This window comes from Triticum dicoccoides, chromosome 7B, assembly GCF_002162155.2.
Source record: "Triticum dicoccoides isolate Atlit2015 ecotype Zavitan chromosome 7B, WEW_v2.0, whole genome shotgun sequence".
Classification (NCBI taxonomy): Eukaryota; Viridiplantae; Streptophyta; class Magnoliopsida; order Poales; family Poaceae; genus Triticum; species Triticum dicoccoides.
The window spans coordinates 722827637-722843405 of NC_041393.1; positions in this window are offsets into that span (position 1 = coordinate 722827637).

Sequence of the window (15769 nt, forward strand, 5' to 3'; positions counted from 1 at the left end):
GGTTTCGGTATGGGCGGAGGGGACCCTCGGTCGTACGTCTCTCTGCCGCATCCGCCAAAGTTGATCATTTTTTTTCCACGGGCCACAGTGACCACGCAGGGCACGCACGCCAAAATTTGTCGCGTTCCGACGCAGTACGGATTTTCTATGATTTTCCGCACCGAAAACCCCTAAAACACTGTCCGGACGTGACGCAACGTGCGTTCGTAGTGCGATTTCGTTCATCTTTGGCGTGCGGTCACCGGGCGGGTCCCCACATGCGCTGTCAATAGTTGGGTGCATTCCGGCAAACCGCACTGCCACTTGCTGTGCAACCCGGTGGTTTCGGTGCGAAAAGGTGTGGACTGAACACCTTTCTTTCTGTAACTTACAAACATGCCCAAATTTTTTTATCGCATTGTATCTACATGAGAATCATGCGAGCCAATTTTATGTGCATTTTTGGTCTGTTTGCATTTTGTACGGTTTTTGGTTTCGACAGTCCTAAAACACTGTTTTTAATTTAAAATTATTTCATACACATTTTTAAAAAGAAATTACAAATGCCTTCTTCTAGTTTTGTTTTTTTCTTTTTCCTTTTTTCCTCTCTTCATCCTTTTTTTATATAATCTGTCAATTATACCGGTAAACTATTTTATTTCAATTTCTTTCGGGTCACTTTTCTTTTATAAAATGATTCAGTTTTTTTCCATAATATTTCATACTAATTTTCATCACTCCAACATAACGATAAACGATAGTTCATTCAGCATAACGACGGTTCATTTTACATTAAAACATAAAAAACTTAATTAAACAGGACTTAATTAAACTTAATTAAACATAACGACCTAGTCTAAACCTAATCTACTCGTCGTCGTCGGAGGCGGCGAGGTCCACGATCTCGTCCGCACCAACGTCACTGTCGTCGTCACCGTCGCCGTCGTCGCTGCTCTTGCCGCCGTCGTCCTCCTCCGGAGCCACCTGCGGCTGTACCGCTTCGATGGCCGCCACCGCGTCGAGTGCGGCCTGCAGCTCAGCGGCCTCTGCTGACGCCGCCGCGTCGAGTGCGGCCTGCAGATCGGCGGCCTCTCTCGCCTCCGCGGCCGCCGCTTCTGACTGCGACGCCCGCAGTGCGATGAGATAGTCGGGGCAGTCGTCGGGGTCGCCGTCTTCACGCAGTGCGAACTGCTCCGGCGGGATCTCAACGACGGGAGGGGAGGCGGGCCGGGCGATGGCGGCAACCGGACGGCGGGACGAGCTCGGAGAAGGCGCGACCGCCGAAGGGGGACAGCGGGGCCGGCGCGGGGCGGAAGACGAGCCGTGCGCGGCAGACGACGAGCCGCCCGGGCCCGACGACGAGACGCCCGTGCCCGACGACGAGCCGCCGGTCCGCAACTCCCGACGAGCCTCCGCGATGACGGCCCAGAAGTTCTTGCCCTTCCAAAATCTCGTGCGGCCGATGATGTTCCACCGGCCGCCCTCGTGCTGGCGGAGCTCGACCGGCGTCGCGCCGGGCCCCCTCGTCGGGTACCCGTCGGGGGTGATGTGGAACACGCGAGGCAGACGGCAGCCCGGTGGCACCATCAGCCCGAGACGGATGAGCTCGTCTGTCTCCGGCGTGCCCAGGCTCGTCGGCCACGAGCTACTGCCGCCGTCGCCGTCGGACGCCATGGAGGCCGCCGGGAATGGGAGCTCATCGGCGGTGGAGCGCGTCGGTGGGTGGGGTGAGCGGGTCGAGGCGCGTCGAGTGGAGTGGGGGGAGGCAGACGGGGCGACGAGCGGTGTTTTAAAGGCAGGCGTCGGTGGGTGGGGGAGGCCGTCCGGTAGGTGACTTTCGCCCGGCGTAACGCCGGCATTAATGGCGCATCGGGCCAGCCGCCCCGTCGGGAACCGCCCTTGACCGACGCTTACACGGCACGCAACCGCCCGTCCCCACACGTCGCGTCGTCTTATATTTTTTCGTCCAGCCGACGCCACGTCGCCACGAGTACGTCGCTCGACAGGTCACGTCGTTTTTTTTCTTTGGTCGTCGTCGTATGTACGCGGACGGACGCGTGTACGGGGTAGTCGGCGTAGAGCCCCCATCGCGTGGGTACAGCCCCGTCGTGCTGGTACAGCCCCGTCGCGCGGGCGGCGGCTTTTTTTGTGTTGGGACGATCTTAGCCTTTTTAGTGAAGGGGTACGGAGCGATCTCAGCCGTTGTTGTGTTTAGGGGAGTTGTACCGAAGAAGAAGTGTTTTTCATATGGTTAGTTCTTAATTTTCTTCATTATTCAAAATACTTGTAACGACTATGATTTCATTATTTTTATTTAGCATCAAGCCGTAAATATTGTTATTGTTTGTTTTCCACCTTCATCCTTTGCTGATATTTTACCTAGGCAACTTGGCATGAAACTAGGAATTTAGGATCACTTAATAAGACTCTGGTATCTTTTTCTAATTTTCTTGCTTTATACATGAACCTATCTTCAAGATCTGGATCTCTTATATGGTACATTTGCTGCTGTAGATATGTTCGTGTTGATTTGCAGTCAGAGGAGATGTATTATTTTTCTCATCAATTTCTTTCATACCATACGTAATGCATTACAACATCAGTTTCATTGGGTTGGAAAAGGTGATAAGCATGCAACCATTCTTACTCGAGGCTTCACTAGGATCAGTTTCGAGTTCATCCAGGTTCTGAATAATTCTTCTGTTTCCGGGCAGGCTACCAATCTTCATCAACGAGGATGGGGTTGTGGTGGTGGAGACGGCGTTGCTGGATGACGCTGCGAGTATAGTGGGTGGGTGTAAATACATCCCTCTGTGCTAGCATGCAGCGGGTCTGTGGACAGGGAAAGTCACGCAGAGAATGCAGTGCTCGCGGCGGCCGAGCGGGAAGCGGGACAGGAAGCTTGCCATGATTGAAGAACATGATGACCGTGCAGATACAGGGTCAGTGATGTTGACAGGGAAGATGGACCCTCCTGTGCCTGGGTGGACGAAGAGTTAAATGGTTCGATTTTTTATGCATATGCTTATCACCAGTGAGGAGTGGGTGATTAGATACATTAACAATAAACTGAATGTGCGAATCAAACACAGACATGGACTTGGTGAAAAATCTAAGGCAAAATAACATCAATGTCGAAAAAGTGTATAGTATCATATGAAGATTATTAGGGGATATGGAAAAGGTCCCATTTACTAAGAGGTCGCTATGTAATCTCCGTGGGAAGCTAAACAAAAAATTGAGCCCAAGATGACGTGCGAAGACAATTGAGGTGTTTATAGATATGGCGGCCAAGGATCCAGAGTTTGTTTCCAGAGTGCAGCCGGATGCTGAGAGGGGGATTAAGTACCTGTTGTGGGCTACCAAAAGCAGCAAGAACCAATACATTTAAGGAGAAAATGGGCAAAGCCGATCTCAATGGAATTTTCTGTGAAAAATGGTGATCACCCAGAGGATCGAGAGTGCGAATAACGTGTTCACATCTTAGGTGCCACCGGACTGCCCGATGCTGATGTTTGTGAAGCAATAGATGCTTTTGCAGTTCCACAGGAAAGCAGACAAGACCTACGACGGAAAGTGTATGAAGACTCTCAGTGTTTCGAACTGTACATATTGTAATGAGACTTCAGTTACTTATGGTGCCGACATGGTCAAAATATGTGAACAACTGCAGGAGGGTGTTGTAGTATAGTTGCAGGGGCGACATGTCCATTGAACAACATGCTAGCAACATATACACTACGGTGATGTTTGAGCAATTCTGCAACCTGATATATGAGGCCCAGGCCAGTCACATACACAGACCTGCACCACCCTCCGTTTTTATTTACTCCGCATATTAGCTTTGGTCAAACTCAAACTTTATAAAGTTTGACAAAATTTATAGACAAAAATATTAACATTTGCAATAACAAACCAATACCATTAGATTCATTATTGAATGCACTTTCACGTCATAAAGATTTGTTATTGTAAATGTTCATAATTTTTTTAGAAACTTGATAAGTTTGACTTCAGTCAAATCTAATATGCAGACTAAATAAAAAGGGAGGAAAGCTGACCATGGTTTGCTTGTGTCCATTTTCCTGCAAACCAGTGAAGCCGACAAGTACCTCTGATTAACTATTTCTCTCTCGCATACCTAGACGTGCACCTCCACATATCTGAATATTGATTCCCTTTCTAATCATTAGTTTTGGGCCTTGTTTACTGCATATATAGATATACCACCATCTTATAGAAATATGTTGTTTAAGGATGAAGAGGTGGACAACTTTCTGGCTTTAGTTATTAAATATCGAGTTCCGGCTTGCTTCTCAGCCATGGCCTACATTTAGAGAAGACACGTTCCTATGTAAGAGATTTAAGGTCAATTATCTCCCCTTGTTGTAATGCTCATCATCTTACTTCGGACATTGTTGTATATATACACCATGGTTCATGACTGTACTTTTTCCATACGTATTTGTAAAGTTTGTCAGTAATATTATGCAGAGACAACTTGTCATGGTTCTGCATTGCTGTGTTCTTTAATTTGTCAATTTCTTTTGCTTTGAAACAACGTTGATAGGCTGAAAGAATGGTTCCGTGTGGCTTACACGCTTAGACTTACTAGAATATTAAATTCCATTAGCAAATCCATTGAGATCAATGTTAACGTTTTACATCTTGCTACATGAAGCTGTGTATTGCAGGAACCGTGTTACAATCTTCAGTGGACATTGACAATAAGATTGAAGATGTACATTTCTTGATTGGAAATATTATACCTCAAATTTAATTCAATTGTGGATACAATGACAACTTTATGCCCAGATTAACAAGTATTTATGTGATTTATACATTTTATGAGGTGTAGGAATTGGGACAGGTGACAACAACATGTGGAGCGGCGCAACAAGTGGTGTTGCAGGGGTACTGGAGCCAGGGTAGTCGGACAAATCCAATGGTGTGCACATCCAGATGTACAGCTTGGGAGTAGTCCAATCATGGAATGTGATCGCCCAGCCAATTCCGGCATCACCCTATTTGGATAAGGGGCACGTCGGTTCATGAAACAATCAACATGTCTTTATGACTTGGGAATAGGAATTCTATGCAGTTTGCATCAAATTTGAAATTCTCAAGAGAGATATTTTATGTTATGATAGAATAATTATGTTTCATAGTATAACATACTTTTAGTCGAGACGTGTGTTGCACGTGCATTCTTACTAGTATGATAAGCAAGCAATGTGATCTCATCTTACTTATCCTGCTATTACTATTGTTTTGTTTGCTACCAATCAAAATGAACAAGCTGACCAGGAGCGGCGCTAGATGCCACACTCCTCAGCTACATATAGCTTCTATGAAAGGAGACTCCACCACGGCTGATTTGCAGCTCTGCCTGTACGCCTCCTACTCAGTAAACCAATCTTTTGAGAGCATCTCTAGATGATCCCCTAAATCCGATTAGAGGAGTAAAGTTCTACTCCTCTTACCGGCACCTAGCCGATCCCCTACAGTCTATAGTGACTCCTCGGCGCCGACGACGCCTAGATATACTCGGCCTCAACCTGGCCGAATAATATCCCTGGACTCTTTTCAACACCCCTCCTCCCTCTACATTGTTGCCGGGGTAGCTGGCGACAACTAACCACCACCTCCACCACTACCTCGCCGCATCCCTTGACCGTCATCGTGATTCTGCCGGTGTCCGAGCCGTTTGCCTCCTGTTTGCCATCACCGGGAACCACCTCGGATCCTCTTTATCTTTTTCTAACCGGCATCAATTTCTGAACCTGAATGTGCTTTCGTGATCACCATTTTTCTAGGCTTGTTGTGGGAGATGCTACTCCTTGCAACTATACAGTCAATAGTCATGATACACGATGGGCGTGGATGACATCTATCCTCCATGGGCTACATTTGTCAAAACAATTTCGCAACAAAGGTAACAAAAATTCTCACTTCTCAACATGTCAAGAGTCTAGTAGGAAGGACGTCGGTGTGCTTTAGAAGCACTTTTCAATCGTTCGTGGTCCTGCCGAGTATTGAAGCTTGAAGGTTCTATGGTAAATCATGACTTGTTGCATCATTTTGCATAACGTGGTCATTGAACATGAGAGAGGAATGCCTGAGAATTTTTCGAATCCTTTATCAGATACACCATTCTCTGCTTTCCATTGCAGCAATTCCAGTATGGTATCCAACTTTTTCTTGTCATCTTCGCAATTTGGGTACATCAATTTCTTGTGATCATCTGAAATGCGCTGCAACTTCAACTTCTTCTTTTCACTTGCGCAGTTTCTCTTTGCATCTGCAATGACCCGACCAAGATCATCAGCGGTCTCATCTGATGCCTCTTCTTCAGCTTCTTCCCCCATTGTAGTGCCATTGTATTCAGGGAACCTAGGATAATTGTCATCATCCTCTTCTTCTTCATTCAATTCCATTAGAACCACTCTTTCTCCATGCTTGGTCCAACAATTATAGCCGGACATGAAAACGGACGTAAACAGGTGGATGTGAAGGACTTTTGAGCTAGAGTAATTCCTATCATTCTTACAGACACCACACGGACAACACATAAAAGCATCCCGCTTGTTTGCCTCAGCCGCACGCAGAATACTATATATGCACGCCATTAATAAACTGGGGAGAGTGTCGGTCATCGTACATCCATTGTCGACTCATGTTCATTACACAACACCGAAAATACCAAATTAATACAAATTCATACATAAAGTTTATACACACTTATTCTCATAAAATAACATACAACTATCTAGCTAAAGCATTTAAATGCAACAACAAATGCGATCAAAATCATAACTAAGGTAATAATTGATCCAACAACATAATGATACCAAGCCTCTTTATTAATGGCATATTTTCTTGTCTTTCTAATCTTCAAGCGCATTGCATCCATCTTGATCTTGTGACAATCGATGACATCAGCAGCATACAACTCCAATTTCATCTTCTCTTCTTCACTTCTTTTAATTTTTTCTTTCAAATGCTCGTTTTCCTTTTCAACTAAATATAACTTCTGGACAAGAGGGTCGGTTGCAATTCCGGTTCATATACCTCCTAGATAAAAATATCTATGTCAACTTTATGGGCATAATTGTCATAAACATGAAATGCAACAAATTGTTATAAAAGATATCATACCACATCCGAATCATAAACCGGACAAGGGCCGACGGGGACGGGTATCAAAACCATGGCACTACATATAACTAACAATCATACAGGTAAGAAAATTATACAAGCAACTATCTAAATCATACAAATAAGATTTTTTTTTTCACAAAAAACATAAGAACAAGAGCCTCACCAAGGTGGTGCCGGCGATGGGACGGCGCGGGCGATCGACGGCGGTGAGGACGGGAAGGCACTACGTAAACCACACCTTCACATATGCAAACTAAGATGTTAATTGGAGCTCAAATTACATATAAATCAAATAAACTCCCACATAATTACTCCCAAACTAAAACCCACAAATGACTATACTTATAGAGCATGAAACAAGCTAAACTAGCAATGAGAGATGACATGACAAAGTTGCTAACCATTTAAACACTTGGATAGATGGGGTGCCTCAAATCTTGACAAATCTTGGCAACAATGGATGATGAGCTCGAGCTAGGGGGAAGAAAATAGAGAGGAGAGAAAGGAGAATGCTTGGACTCGGGCTGGACGAAGGGTCTATATAGGGATATCTTTAGCCCCGGTTGATGATACAAACCGGGACTAAAGGTCAACCTCTAGTCCCGCTTGGTGATACCAACCGGGACTAAATGGGCTCGCAGGGTCCCAGCCTGACGCCTGCCTGTCACAAACGAACCGGGACTAGAGGTCGCCGTGGCATCGTCCACTCCTAGCCATTGGAACCGGGACTAGTGGTCTCATTAGTCCCGGTCCAAAACCCGACCGGGACTAATGCTACAGATGGAAGACCTGTTTTCTACTAGTGACAACACACACAAAAATTACACCGACTAAAAACAAAGTCGTATAATACCAAATTTATCCCTAAGCGTAGGAAGAAAAAAGAAAAACCCAAAGTAACGATATACAACAGTGACCATCGTGCCTCTTTTACAACACAAGGACTACGGGAAGGATAATCGAGAAGTGATACCTCCAGGAGGGAAGCGACGTACAGGGCTGCCATCGCTGGATACAACTACCGACGGTCATATCATTGGTTTTCACCTTGAAGATCAAATCTGAGAAAAATGCAAGCTAGGTTTACAGAAAACTACTAGTCGGTATTTCGTTGCAAAAATCGCTGTGTTTCTAATAAACTTTTTGCAGAAGGCACCGATGACGCACCTTGCTGTGTTTAATCGCATTTCTTAAGGGGGGGGCAGCTCGTCAGGAGCTGACTTAGGCAAAAAGTCGCCACATGTGCGCATTGACTGAGTTTTCATCCCTCTCCTTTCCCCTTCTATCACACATATTATCAAACACATGGTGTACGTGCACTAGTCGATCAAACTGAACGAGGTGACCATAGTTTGCTTGTGTCCATTTTCTTGCAAGATCGATGGTCTGGAATATGGGGCCAGCGGAGGCGCCAGATGCCACACTCTTCAGTAGGTAGCGTCTCTGCAAGGACACTCCACTGCTTCAGCAGCTGGTCACCGAGCTCTGGCTGCTGCACGCCACCAGCCAGATTTAGTAAACTAAATTTTCTGAGCAGCACTGATTCTAAAATTAGTCCCCAGAGCAAAGTAGCCATCACCCATGGTTGCAGATATAATAAAACTACATCTAACTCTTGCATGCATGAGTGAGTGCACAAATCTCACCAGAAACAAATGGATTGTTATTTGCTGCCGAAGTGAGCAAAAGTTCCCCTGTTCTGAAAGAGATGTCTGAGACATTAATCACTCAAAGATACTGCTGCTAAAAATATAGTGATCCATCGGTCTCGTGAGCTGCTGCTGGGGAAAACAAGAGTCGGCGCACGGTCTCCAACCAACTGGAATCTTCACACACCCATCATTAACACCCAAAGATAGACAAGCACTGTATGCCGGCGCCATTGCTTCATCCATCCATCCGTAATTCCGTATACAGACAGCACAACACACCACTTCTCAAAGGTGAGAAAGTCCCCTTAAAAACAAGTACTAGTAATTTTCCTCTACACGTTTTGCCCGTGATCCCAGAAACATTAGCGTGAATACGTTGTTTCTGACCATATCGGGTCGTTTTATCATGCATCACGTAACCACACCAGACATGGGTCGGCTAGGGGAGGGAATTAATATATACACGTCCCATGGCACATTGATTTCATTGATTGTGTGTAATGTTTTTGTGCTTATCGGTATTTAGTTCAAGGTCGCCCCATGGCACATTGAGAAAGAATAGTTTCTACCACCCGCTTGTCTTGTGTGTAATGCGGACCTATGGAAATTGAGGAGGAATATGAGCTATTTTGGACTGTAAGATTAGACAGGGGGTTGCAATCTTAAAAGCACGTATTTTTTTCCGTTCATAGACATCTCTCATACTTTATTTGCATGTCTTTTATGTACTCATCATGTTATAACTTATAACACACACCTGCATCTTCAAACCTCGCTGTGATAATCACATTAACCAATTTCTTTGGACATTTCAAATGCAGACAACAGCCATTCCGTCAACTATATGCTTCTAAACGCAAAAGTGCAGCTGGGGGCTTGAGCAATCCTAGCATATGTATGCATAGACTCGTATTGGTTGCCACCCCCGCCCAGCAGGCTCATGGGGGGATGAGCGAGGTTGACATGCTTGCTCTGCCCAGCGCCGGCCCTAGAGGATGAACCAATAGTCAGTTGTTGGCACTCCTTCACAAAATTGATAAACATACACGAGAGTCTCGCAAAATTGTTGGTCTCATGAGAGTCTCGCAGCTTTAGCGTGAGAGGAAGAGTGCCACAGTGTGGTGCAAAATGTTAAAGAACATGATACTAACACAACCTTAATTAATATGGAAAGAGGGTTTTGAGAGGGACTAAAGATACACGAGAGATTGAAGTTGTGAAGATTGACATGCTAATAATCCTCATGATAATTAAGTAGTTTATTTATATCTTCAACATAGGTTACAGCGGTGCCCTAAAGATTAATGACTATATAGTTTTGTTTTCTGATTAATATGACAATCTCAACATGTAACTCCAACAGTAAAGATCAAGATATATGCTACTCTTTTTTATTTTTAGTGAACAAATATTTCAGTTTGGTGGGAGCGTGGATAGGAGGTTGGCACTGCCGCCACTATGTTAAGTGAAGAATGTTTGCGGCATTCCTTATCACATTCTTCAGGCGTGGGATAGCAATAGTATTTGGGATCCACGAAACAACACCAACAATAGTCGTCATTGCATTTTGTTTTAGGTGGTCCACACAATCCATATGGTAGACTGATCTTCCTGTTACCGATGTCTTCGATACACCCACCTATAGAATATAAACAAATTAGAACAACATATATATTATGGATGCAACTATATATAGAAATATTCCATAATGAACAAATTGAATTTTTGCTAATAGCATAGACATTTTTCAATATACATGAAAAAATAATAGACAAAACTCATGATAAATACACAAATAAACAATGTAAGTATTTGGAAAAAAAATTAACCATATATCATGTTACTTACATTGAACATGAGCAACAAAGCAAACCAGAAGAAGAATCCAGAGTGGCACTAGTAACTGCACACGTTCCATGTACTTCTCCATGCCCACAGACTTGAATTACTTTAAACAATCAGTACTTTTGGAGGCCCAATATGTGTGTCCTGATCCAAGAATTAGTAGGAGACTGCTAGCCATACCGTTCATTCTTATATAGAGAGGGGTGACAAAATATTTGTCAGGAATTTATTTAATGGATCCAATTAGTTATCATTTATAAGTTTCCAAGTAAATGAAAGTTTGTGGTGAACATTAAATCTCAGGCTGCTAATTTTGGCGCGCGTTGATGGCCCAAAGTTTAGAAGACTACCCAAGAGACACTCGGAAATGCACATTTAACTCCATTCCTAAATATAAGCCTTTTTTAGAGATTTCAATACGGACTACATACAGATATATATATATAGACGTACTTTAGAGTGTAGATTCACTCATTTTGCTTCGTATGTAGTACATATAGGAATCTTTAAAAAGACTTATATTTAGGAACTAAGGAAATAATGTAATTGCACATTTAATAACCTAACACTACTAGGAAAAAACTTACCAGCAGCGCTGGATTTTGAGCTACCAGTAGCGCTGGTGGATACACTAATGCTACGGCGCTACAACTATCTATTAGCAGCAGCGCTCTTTCTGCCCAGCGCTACTGATAATTTGAAATAGCAGTAGCGCGCGTTAAAAAAGCGCTATTGTTAAAGCGTGCTGCTGGTAAACTGTTAAACCGTGCCACTGCTAATGTTTTATGTTTTTTTCTTGTTTTATATTGTATTTATACACCCCTTATAAAATTTTGATACAGTAGCTCATCGTCAGCATAATAACTCATCATCATCATAATAACAACTCATTGTCATCATTATCATGGTCATATAAGAACTCATCGTCATAATAACAACTCCTTGATCCTCATTATCATCTATAAATCATATAACCACTCATCATTATTCTAACACATTGTAGCACACATAACTCATCATCATCATCATAACAACTTCTACTCACCATCATCTATGAGTCATATAACAACACATCATTCTAACACATTGTAGCACATAACTCATCATCATCATAATAACAACTTCTACTCATCATCATCTATGAGTAATATAAGAACTCATCATTCTAACACATTGTAGCACAAAACTCACCATCATAATAATAACAACTAATCATCATCATCATCATCATCATCATCATCATCATCATCATCATCATCATAGTCATAATCAGGACTAGGTAATTGTTCTTACTACCTACGAGCTACTCCTCTCTTCTAGGTATAATAGCATAAAACAGGTAAAACGGTCCATCTCCAAAATGGAGAATGGAGATCCACCTGTCGCCAACTTCTGTCTTGCACAAATGCATGTTGTCTCCAATCGGTTGTGTGCGCGCCTTCTTTAGTTTGCTCCATTCTTTGATACCGAGGCTTCCATATTTCAAAGAAATAGAGTGCAAACTTTGGTAAGCCGTCGGCCGAAACGGTCCTAAGATAACCTTGTACATATCCCTTCGGTAAGCATCAATGGAGGAACAACCTCGCTCGGGAGCATTTGTTAAACAACATAGTAACATATATAGTTAGCAATATGTAGTTTACTTAAGAATAATTTATGCAAAGAAGTTACCATCTTTAACAAAATCATACCAAATTTTTTGCAATGAAGTTACCATCATGCAACTAATGGACTAGTGGCACATATCCAATATAATTTGGCTCATAAAGTGATTGGTCTTAAAAGTCTCAACATCATCTATAAATGAGACAAGATATCCTTTCTCCTCATAATTAAGCTTGAAGTCATAGCTGTAGTACGTCTTGTCCATAGCTTTCCGAGTATTTCTTGAAGAAAAGAAATAAGCTGACAATTATAAATAAAAAAATTAGTAGCGATGATCACCAAATACTTTAAAAAAATGTAATTACTTAAAAAATTAGTTTGACAAACTCACATTTAGGCAAAACAGGAGGCATATCCACATCGAACGAAATGTCGATAGTATCTTCAATATCTTCATCTTCGGGAGGAATATCAAAAATTATTTGCATATTCTCCAAAAATCAATGGTGATGACAAGGCTACCACAGTTACACCGACAACCCCTGCTACTATGCCCATTGGACTAATTACTAGAAATCGCACACGCCGGTTAAATTATCAGGTTCTTTCGTTTCTTGGTAATGTTTCTAATGTTCATGAGAATATGATGGTACCTAACTTGGATACATTTGTGTTGATTATAGTTGACGGGCCTAGCATGGACAAGAAGGATGAATATTGGAGCGTTATCAAGCACCGTGATGAAGGCGTGCGTGAAAGGAATAAGAACGGAGTTTCTGGAGGAGATTTCCGCACTTGAAGCCACCATGATGACATACTGAAGATGAACGAAATATACAAGGCGGTCTTTCATAAATTTCGTCCATAGCTTATTACTGGTGTTGCGTCACCTTAGTTTTGGGTTAGGCCCATGTATTTTCGAAACACCTCTCATTAGGCTATTTTTAGAGTCTGTATTGTAGGGGAAATGACTTAGGAGGTGTTTTCGTCCCACCTTGCCATGGGTGGACGAAGGCCCTCTCCTTTTCCCTATAAATACAACCCTTAAGGCACCGTTAAACTTGGGCTTTATTTAGTTGAAAGTTAGCCATTGCTGTAACTTGATGTACTTCGTTTGTGTACAACGACCAGGCCAAGACCGCTTTTGAAACCCCACTTTTATCAATACTTCATCCATATTCACAATATTCAGATTGTTTATCATATTCTTGCTTGTTCTTCGATTGCTTGCAGGAATAGACCCTCGTGCTCAGGTTGATCATGCTCCAGCATTGTCAATAACATCTTGGAGTTGGTTTAGCGATTACTAATGCGCAACATCCACTAGTAGAAAAACACCTAATAGTCCCGGTTCGTAAGGGCCTTTAGTCCCGGTTCATGAACCGGGACTAATGGGTCGTTACTAATACCTCTAGCCATTAGTCCCGGTTCAAACACGAACCGGGACCAATGTGCCTCCACGTGGCCCTGTGCGTCGAGCCCAGTCAGGGGGCCTTTGGTCCCGGTTGGTGGCACCAACCGGGACCAAAAGGCATCCACACGTCAGCATTCCAGTGGCTGGGGTTTTTGTTTTTTTTTTGAAAGGAGGGGGGATTGGGGGTTTTGGGCGGTTAATTTAGGTGTTTCATATATTGTGTTAGCTAGCTAATTAATAGAGAGAAGTGTCCTCTCTTATGTCCGTGCTTAGTCGACGCTACGTACTATATACATAAGTGATCGAGAGAACCATTGAGTATAGAAGTTCGTCATGCATACCGAGAGAAGTGATCGATCCACCTCTCCTTCTCCGAGAGATTGGTCGAACAACAAGTTTTCGTATCATGTATCCGACGCTACTGGCTAAATACATGTACAATATGTATAAGATCTCTTAATTACAATCCCCTAGCAATTGAAATCAACTTCCACATGGTATTCTCTGGCTTTATTGATGACGTGGTCAAGAAAGAATCCTGCCAATTCCTCTTGAATTGCTTTCATGCGATCTGGTTCTAGGAGTTCATTCCGCATCTGCCACGTCTAATTTGAAGAAGGGGGTTAATTAATACATATATATGAATGAAACTCAACAGAAATGATGGTGTAATAAAATGAAATTGTGAATATTATTGCTTATGCACTTCATATTGTCTTTTAGAGATGAAAGTATAGCTATAGAATCAACAGGAGATGCGCGCAACTAGCTAGCCAGTAGTACTTACTTTCGGGTATGTATATCGCAGCTCCTTCGGCAGTCCCGGAGCTTCTGCGGTGAACTGTTTCCAAACCCTGCAAGACAAAGAAAATAATTATTATTACTTGAGATATCAGGAAATGAAAAAAAGTTGCCAATATGGTGCGATAATGATCGATTGAACTTACTTGTTGAGCAATTCAGTCATGTCCGCATAGGTTTCGGGATCTTTCCGTCTTGAGTCTAAGACGGTTACTAGTCCCCGCTCAAGCTTAATCTCTAGAAGAATATAGTGGTACTTGCGCACGCATGCATAACTCATCAATTACATTACTATAACCTCGCTCGAGTAATAAGGGAAACCGAATATGCACACGACAGTAACACTCACTTGTCGTTGTAAGGAAAGAGTATGGTATCTTTGTTTTGATTTTTGATCAACGATCGTAGTAAATTGTCCTCGGCCTCTTTGACGTCCTTTTTAACCAGAAATCCATCTATGATATTTGTGTTAATGAACCCAATATCATAAATTTCTTGTTTTTTACACTCGACGATCTTCAATCTGCATAATATATTGAGGATAATTAATTATAAATACATAAACTGAAAGAGCCGAGCTATATATAGAGACTTAATGACAGAAATAGTACTTACAGACAGTAGCAAAAAGACCATTAGTTTATCGAGGGCCTTTTGATTGAAGAACGCGAAGAACTCATCAAATGGAACAGTCAACAGATCAGTTGCAACGAGGTCGTGCTCCTCTTTAATATTCAGATACAAAGCATGCGTCCCCCCAGACTCTCTGCAGGTTTTCATGTACCAACTATGGAATCTTCGCATCATTGTTGTGAGAGATTTTTCATCTTTGACGAGAGGCTTCCCGTACTCGTATCTGTGTTCGTCCACCTCCAAGAAATCAGGAAGTTGATCGTCAGGCAGGTAATCTTCAAGATTGCCATAACCGGCCACCATCCTCGGAGCATTAGCGTCAGGCACGATTGGTTTGCTTGTTCGCCGAGCTAGTCAATTTTTTTCGCAGCAGCTCGTTCTCTTGACCTTAGATGTCTGACAGTACTTCCCGACCGCTCCGCTTGGAGATATGTCTGTTCAGTAATGCGCTCATAGTTTGTTCTCGGTGGAGACTTTGCCGATTTCCTCGGGGCATCGAGAGTGCGCTTTGCTTTCACCGGATCTACCTTCTCCTCCGGAGGTGGATGTCTCTTTGCTTTCACCCCTTCAAAGAACTCCTTCACGTGGGTCCGTACGATCATATTGTTTTCCTCCTCGGTCCTCTCGTACGGTAACTTCTCTAGAGGCTTGAGAGGTGGACCGTATTTGTATTGCCTCC